Raw genomic sequence first — 8638 nt, forward strand, 5'->3', positions numbered from 1 at the left:
TTATCGAGACCCTATCTCAAATTTTAAAAAATGAAAGGGCTGAAGCTGTACCTCATAGTAGAGTGGTTGACCAGTGTAGGGAGACCAAACTATCAGTTTCCAGAGCCACAATAAGAGTTAGAAGAAGGCTATGAGGCAAAGAAATAGGAGAAGCTATATTGGACCTGGAACATCTTAAATAATGTTGCAAGGATAAAGTGTTGACTTCCTGGGAGTCCAGGAATGGCAGAATACCCAAAAGGGAACACCCTCGGAAGGTGACCCAGAAACAGAGCTTTTCACACAGCAATTTGAGCTCCTGCAGCTCCACAGACTGGATGCTTTATCCTCAGGTCCTCTCACCTTTTGTGACATTGACTTTCAGGCCTTGCTATACTGCCTTTCTACTGTTTGGGGGTGCTGTGGTATTTCCAGAGGAGCTTTGAGAGTTTCTGTTTATTTCTTTGTTTTGTGGTATGCTCTACCAATGAGCTACATCCCCAGCACTTTTTATTTTTTACTTTGAGACAAGGTCTTACTAAGTTGCTCAGGTTGTCCTTGATCTTGTCATTCTTCTGCTTCAGCCTCCTGAATCATTGGAATTACAAGTATGTGCCACTACACCCAGTTTGAGAGTCCTTTTGACACAAAGATGGAGTGCCAGTCTGATGAGTATGAGCAAACTTATAGGAATAACATCATGGGCTCATGGCAGCTGGCTTCAATCACTTGTTCTAGCTGCGCGTGGTAGTGCACACCTGTAAGCCCAGCTACTCAGGAGGCTGAGGCAGGACGATAGCAAGTTCAAGGCCAATCTCAGAAACCTAGCAAGGCCCTAAGCAACTTAGTGAGATCCTGTCTCAAAATAAAAAGTGCTGAGGATGTAGCTCGTGGTGAAGCACCTCTGAGTTCAATCCCCAGAACCAGGGAGGTAACAACCAGGGAGGTAACAACCAGGTATCCTAAAGGAGCACAGCCAGGGCTCTTTTCTGCATTTCACAGGCATTAGAGGGCGCCCTGAGCTTATTGAAGTCACAAGCTCTGTGAGTTTGCTCAAAATTTCCTTCTCTGAACAAACTGCATTCATTTAATAAATTTTTAAAAATTATTCTATCTTATAGTGAGTAAAAGATATGTAAAGAAAGCAAATTCAATTAAAAAGAAAAGTTGAGTAAAAATGTTAGTAAACATCCTTGTTTAATGAATGCTCATTCTTAAACAAATTTCTTTTATCATAATGAAGTTAAAAGAATTCTTTCTATCCAAGTTTTGTTTTGTTTTTGGTGCTAGGAATTGATCCCAGTATTCAACAACTGACTACACCCCCAGTTTTAAAGATTTTAATTTGGGATTTTTTTGGTTTTGTCTTCCTTGGAATTATCTTTTGTTTTATTTTTTCTTTATTCAAAATTCAACAGATTCAAAAAGAAAGTCTCTCTCACCCTTGTTCCATCCCTGACAAGCAGCCACTGATACCAATTTATTCTTGAGTCTTCCAAAGGCATTTTATGTATATGTAAACAAATATAAATGTTTTTGCCTTTTCACACAAACTATAGCAAACTGCATATGCTTTCTTGTACCTTGCTTTTTTCCCCTTACAGGGTAACATGGAAACCATCCCAGGAGGGAATATTAAAAACTGCCTGTGCCCATTTTTTTGTTTGTTGATGCTGGGGATTGAACCCAGGGACTTGTGCATGAGAGGCAAGCACTCTACAAACTGAGCTGTATCTCCAGCCCCTAACCAATGTTTTTTAACCCCTTTGAATTACTTCTTTTTCTTTCTCTATTTCTCCCACATCCTGCTTTTCAATGCTGGGGATGAATCCAAAGCCTCACACATGCTAGACAAACACTCTACCACAATGATACACCCCCAGCCCCAACTTTTTTTTTTCTTTTATAAATAATACTACAACATATAATTTTACATAGAGTCATTTTGAAGGTGTGCAAGTATATTTTTTAACACATTCCTGAAGTGGGATGGCTCTCTCACCTATAATATATGAAAGTACCAGCTGGGAGTGGTGGCAAATGCCTATAATCCCAATGGCTCAGGAGGCTGAGGCTGGAGGATCCTGAGTTCAAAATCAACCTCAGCAACCTAGCAAGGACCTAATCAACTCAGTGAGACCCTATTTCTAAATAAAATACAAAAAGGGCTGGGGATGTGGCTCAGTGGTTGATGCTCCTGGATTCAATCTCTGGTACAAAAAATAAAAAATAAAAAGATAAAAAGAAAGGGCCTATATGGGTACAATTTTTTAAAGTATAAAATTATGTAGAGATACACTTTTTGGATTCATTTGTATGTAGATATTTAAAATCCTGGAAGTGAAGCTAAGCATGAAGGTGCACACCTGTAATCCCAGCTACTCTAGAGGCTGAAGCAGGAGAATGTCAAGTTCAAGACAGCATGGGCAATTCAGGGAAACTTTGTCTCAAAATAGGCTGAAGATGTGTTTAGTCTTAGAGCACCCCTGGGTTCAATCCCTATTACTGAGGAAATTTTTAAAAAAGAAATTTAGGGGAACTGGTTGTGGGGTAGCTCAGTGGTAGAGGACATTTTTAGCATATTTGAGGCCCTAGGTTTAATCCCCAGAACGAAAAAAAAAGCCAACAAATAAATGACATACACACACACACACACACACAGCTGTAAAAATATATACAAAGGCATATGAAGTTCAATACATACCCTCGGGGCTGGGGATATAACTTAGTAGTAGACCACTTGCTTAGCATGCATGTGTGAGGCAATGGGTTCAACCCAATAAAAAACATCTTGGGGCTGGGTTTGTGGCTCAGTGGTAGAGCACTTGCCTCCAATGTGTGAGGCACTGGGTTCGATTCTTAGTACCACATATAAATAAAAAATAAAGGCCCATCAACAACTGAAATGAATACATAACCAGATTTTAGAAAAAAGACACATCTTCCACATACACTTTTTTGTAGTTTTTTTTGGGGGGAGGGGGCGGTACTGGGGTTTTAACCTAGGAGCACTTTACTACCAAGCCATACCCCCACCCCTTTCTATTTTTTTAAATCTTGAGACAGGGTCTTGCTAAGCTGCTGAGGCTAGCCTGCAACTTGCAATCCTCTGTCAGCGTCCCAAGTCTTCCAGGTGTGTGCCACTGCACGGAGCTCCACAGGCAATACTTTTCTGACTCAGTACAGTATCACTTGAAATGCTCATATATTAGAACTGTGCAAAATGAGGGCTGTCTGCATATGTTTCTATTATTTGCTACATATAATGCATATGGTCATTAATAATAAAAAATGCTATGAATTGATAAATGCAGGTGGTGGCTTCATAAACTTTCTTATAATTCTCTATTCTTTTCTTCCAGAGAGAACTACTTCCTAATAAAATTTGTTTAACAAATTCTAGAAATACAGCAAATTATATAGATTGTGGGGAAAGCTGCTGAGAGGTTTTTTTTTTAAAAAAAAAAAAAAATGAAGAGTTGACAATTCTGAGCATGTGGGTGACCTCCATCAGATTTCTGGGAGGAATGTGAGCTGGAGCCAGAACCAAAAAGTAGATACAGAACCATGAGAGAGGATATACAAGTGTGGGCTTCAGGGGGCAAAGAGGCCTAAGGTGACAAACTTCAAGGGTGGGGGTGGGGTAGGAGAGGTAGGACTGGATTCTGAGCATTCTTCTTTAGCTCTAGTACTTAGAGAATTCCTGAATTCCTGTTTATTTCATTCTTTCCACAATCCTCAGAGAAACCATCTGAATAGGTGTTACAAACCAAAAAATGAATTTCTCCCAAGAGTTCTTGGTGCTTCAGAGAAATCACTTTGGCCTACTTTCTCACAAAAAGACAATCCTATGAAATTCCTAGGGACTAGCCCTCACAAAAAATTTAGATCGCCATTTTGTTTTGTTTTGTTTTTTAATTTTTTTTTAGTTGTCGATGGCCCTTTATTTTATTTATTTTATGTAGTGCTGAAAATCAAACCCAGTGCCTCACACATGCTAGGCAAGTGTTCTGCCACTGAGCTACAAGACGACCCGAGCCCTAGACAACATTTTGGATAATGTGTGAAAGAAAATAAGTAGATTTGACCTTGTAAAGATTTTTTTTTTTTTCCTTTTCTTCTTTGGGTTATGGAGATCAAACACAGGACCTCATGCATGAAAGGGCTCTATCACTGAGCCACATCTCCAGCTCCAAAAGGGGATTTTTTTTTTTTAACAAAAAGTTCTTTTAAGGCTGGAGACAGCTCAGTTGGTAGAGTGCCTGCCTCCCATGCAAGGACCTGGGTTTAATCCCCAGCCCCACAAAAAAAAAAAAAAAAAAAAAAGTTCATGTAAAAAACATTGGTAATAAAGGGGCTGGGAATGTAGCTCAGTGGTAGACCCCTTAGCCAGCATGCAAAAAAAGCTCTGGGTTCAATCCCCAGTACCTCCCCCACCCCAAACACACACAAACACATACACCAGCCAGACACAAAGGAAGTCATATGTACTCTGAGGGTGCATTTATATGAACTACTACTTTATAGCAATAGTCATCAAATCAGTGGCTGCTGCAGGGAGGCTGAATGGCAGTGTGCAAAAGGAACTTTCTAGAAAACATTCTAGGCCCATCTTGAAGGAGCACACCTAAAATCCCTGAGGCTAGGGAGGCTGAGACAGGAGGATCTAGTTCAAAGCTAGCTAGTTCAAAGCTAGCTTCAGCAAAAAAAGCAAGTTGCTAAGCAACTCAGTGAGACCCTGTCTCTAAATACAATACAAAATAGGGCTGGGGGTGTGGCTCAGTGGTTGAGTGCCCCTGAGTTCAATCCCTGGCACCCCACCACTACCAAAAAAAAAAAAAAAAAAAATAGGTTCATTTTGGTCACTGCAGGGAAAGCAGGGGTAATTCAGGGAAGGGGACCAGATAGAGCTGGTACATAAGGGTATGTCAGTCCCAGAACTCCCTTTATTTGAATTCAAGTCTAAACACAAGTAAGCAAAGTCCTTTTGACAAAATTCTTTTCAGTCTTCCTGAGGGCTAGGAAAAAACACCTAGGGTGAATAAGAATAGTCCCCAGGAGTAGACTGGCCCAGGACACAAGTTCAATGAGTTACCATTGTGTACCCAGACTTCCCCCAGGCCAAAGCTTCTTGCAGCCTCTCACAGTCCTTGCCTGGTTTCCTGTGATCCTGGCTGTGGATGGCAGAACTGCAGGCAGCCTCAGAGCCTGACTGTTGACAAGTGAAGTGAAGAATTACCTCCCAGAGGTCCAAATAAACTTGGCACTTCAGCCTCAGAATTATAAATCCCAATGGACTACAAACCTTACGAGGTCATTCAATTAGTCTTAACACTTAGGATTGGTAAGAATACAGAGAAAGGGGCATTCTGCTGGTGAGGAGGTGAGAAAGGAAACTGTGGAGACTGGAAACTGCTTCCATTGTTTGTAAAGGTAAAGGTAATCTGATAACGTAAATGAGAATACTTCCCACCCCATGGCAATCCGCAGTAGGATGTGGCTCCAAAAATAAAAACAGCTGAGGCTAAAATCATGTAAGACTGATTATTATAGTTTTATTTGTACTTCTCTGGTACTGGAGATCAAACCCAGGGGGTTTGTGCATACTAGGTAAGTACTCTACCAATGAGTTACACCCCAACCCTATTGTTTTAATTGCAAAATAAAATCTACATCAAGAGTACAAAGACTGAATAAATTATGATACACCTGCTCTTTGGGATATCATATAGTTATTAAAATGTAGAGCCAGGAATAGTGGGAGATGCCTGTAATCACAGTGCTCAGGAGGCTGACACAGGAGGATTGCTAATCTGAAGCCAGCCTCAGCAATTTAGCAAGGCCCTAAGCAACTCAATGAGACCTTGTTTAAATAAAATATTAAAAAGGAATTGGGTGTGGTTCAGTGGTTAAGGCCCCTGGGTTCAATTCCCTCCTACAAAAAAAAAAAAAAAGTAGAGGGCTGGGGATGTAGCTCACGGTAGACTGGTAGACTACCTGCCTATGTGCAAGGCTTTGGGACTGATCCACAGAATTGAAAAATGAAACAGGGAGAGAGAAGAGAGAAGGGATACTCACCTGTAGCCCCAGCTACTTGAGAGGCCGAGGCAGTACCCCTTGAGCCCAAGAGCTTCTGGCCAGCCTGAGCAACATAGCAAGATCCTGTCTCACAAATGAACAAAAAAACAAATTCAGTTAAACTTTAAAAATCAAATAAACAGGCAGCTGATGCATCTTCAAACAATTATGTGACTGGAATGGAAGTTGGGGCTACTTAGAAAATAGGAAATCAGGGCTGGGGATGTGGCTCAAGCAGTAACGTGTTCGCCTGGCATGCGCGAGGCGCTGGGTTCGATGCTCAGCACCACATAAAAATAAAATAAAGATGTTGTGTCCACCGAAAACTGAAAAATAAATATTAAAAAATTATCTCTCTCAAAAAAAAAAAAACAACAGGAAATCAGGGGAGGGTGCACGGGGCAGGAAAGACGGTGGAATGAGATGGACATCATTACACTAGATACATGTAAGACTGTACATAGGGTGTGACACTATATCATGTACAGCCAGAGAAATAAAAAGTTGTGCTGCAATTGTGTACAATGACTCAAAATGCATTTTGCTGTCATATATACCTAATTAAAATAAATAAATAAATCAAAGAAAATAGAAATCAGGCATGAAAGCAGATTTTTATTTTTATTTTTGTGGTACTAGGGATCAAAGGAGGGGGGGAAGAGCTTTACCACTGAACTACACCACCAACTCTTTTTTCTATTTTATATTTTTGAGACAGGGTCTCCCCAAGTTGTCCAAGCTGGCCTTGAACTTGGGATCCTCATGCCTCAGCCTCCAGGGCCGCTGAGATTACATATGAGATTACAGATGTGTGTGCCACTGTGTCAAGCAAAAGCAGGTTTAAGAAAACAAAAGCAAGGCCTGGGGATGTGGCTTGAGGGGTAGCGCGCTCGCCTGGCATGCGTGCGGCCCAGGTTCGATCCTCGGCACCACATACAAACAAAGATGTTGTTTCCACCGAAAACTGAAAAATAAATATTGAAATATTCTCTCTCTCTCTCTCTCTCTCTCTCTCTCTCTCTCTTTAAAAAAAAAAAAAAAAAAAGCAAGACTAGGCTCAGTGGCACACACCTGTCATCCCAGCAGCTCTGGAGGCTGAGGCAGGAGAATCTCAACTTCAAAGCCAGCCTCAGCAATTTAGCAAGGCGCTAGGCAACTCAGACTCTGCCTCTAAATAAAATACAAAAAACAGTTGTGGATGAGGGGATGATTTAATTATTAATTGTTGGGAAAGTGTCCACTCTCAGCACAGAAGGGGAAAAACCCATAATATTTAATTATTTAATCGGTGCGGAGGAGTCTGCACATAAAACAAACACTCATCATTCCACAGTGATAGAGGAAAAAACTAAACCCGAAGCTGCGGAGTATACCAGGACCAAATAATTTATCTGTCTGCAGAAGAGAGAATATTGTCTCTGACCAAATTTAACCAGATGTCATTGGAGGAAAAGGGAAAGTCCCTCATCTCAAGCAGCTGTGGCCTGCCTGGTGGGAGCCTTCCCAGACGCGCTGTTCTAGGGCAGAGTCCAGTTTTATGGTGGAAAACTGCACATTTAGTGGCGGTGGGCAGCAAGGCAGGGGGCTAGGCCCTGGCCAGGTGTGGGCACAGGTGCCTGCCCTCCCTTGCGTTTGCCCTAGTGCTTGCTAGGGGTGGCTTTTTCAGGAAGTCAGGCCAGTGAGTGCAAGATGTCAAGTATGGGAGGGGGCGAAGGGGGGAGCTTAAACTTCCAAATCTGCTGAATGCCCCAGCCCTGCCAACCCCCGACCTCCATCTTCACAAGAGAGACCTTGCTTCTAGGGAAACTGAGGCCAGGTGACACCCTCAACCTAGGTTGTGGGGGTAGAGCTGGGGAGTTCTCAATTGTGTAGAATCCTTTCCTTCCCTGGAACAGTACCCTTCCCCAAACTCTAATCTTTATGGGGTGTTTTGTGAGCATTACCTGGAGCCCAGACAGGGAAGACAGGGGAAATGGAGGTTGAGTCTGAGAGATAGATGATAAGGTAGGGTTTCTCTGAGACTGGTTGCCTCTTATAAGTAGATTGCCCTGAATCCTCTTCCCCATCCATACTTGAAACTTAAATTCAACTCTACCATCAATTAGTTCAGTATGGCAGGAGATGAACAGAGAAAAAGTGAATTTTATATTCAATTGATTGTTTTGACATCTACTTAGTGATCAACTACTTTCTCCTTGGCACCAGGGATGCAAAGATGGTTAAGGGCTGATCTTAAAAGACATCCATTCTGGTAAAAGAGAAATGTTAATCATATCTATAAAATGGGTGCAGTGGTGCATGCCTATGAATCCTAACTGCTTCAGAAGCTGAGGCAGGAGGATCCCAAGTTTGAGGTCAGCCTGGAAATTTAGATCCTGTCTCAAAATAAAAATGTAAAGGGGCTGGGGAGATAGCTCAGTGTTAGAGCACTGGCCTAGGATGTGCAAGGCCCTGAATTCCATCCCTACTACCACACATACACACAAAGTTATAGCTGGCTATTGCATCCCAAAGGAAGGGATGAATTCCACCTTGGGAGGTGCAGGAAAATCTAAGACAGATGGCTGACATTCAGTGTTGA

The sequence above is a fragment of the Marmota monax genome, unplaced genomic scaffold (assembly GCF_021218885.2).
Source record: "Marmota monax isolate L192 unplaced genomic scaffold, Marmota_monax_Labrador192_F-V1.1 WCK01_AAM20220418_F8-fsc00474, whole genome shotgun sequence".
Lineage (NCBI taxonomy): Eukaryota > Metazoa > Chordata > Mammalia > Rodentia > Sciuridae > Marmota > Marmota monax.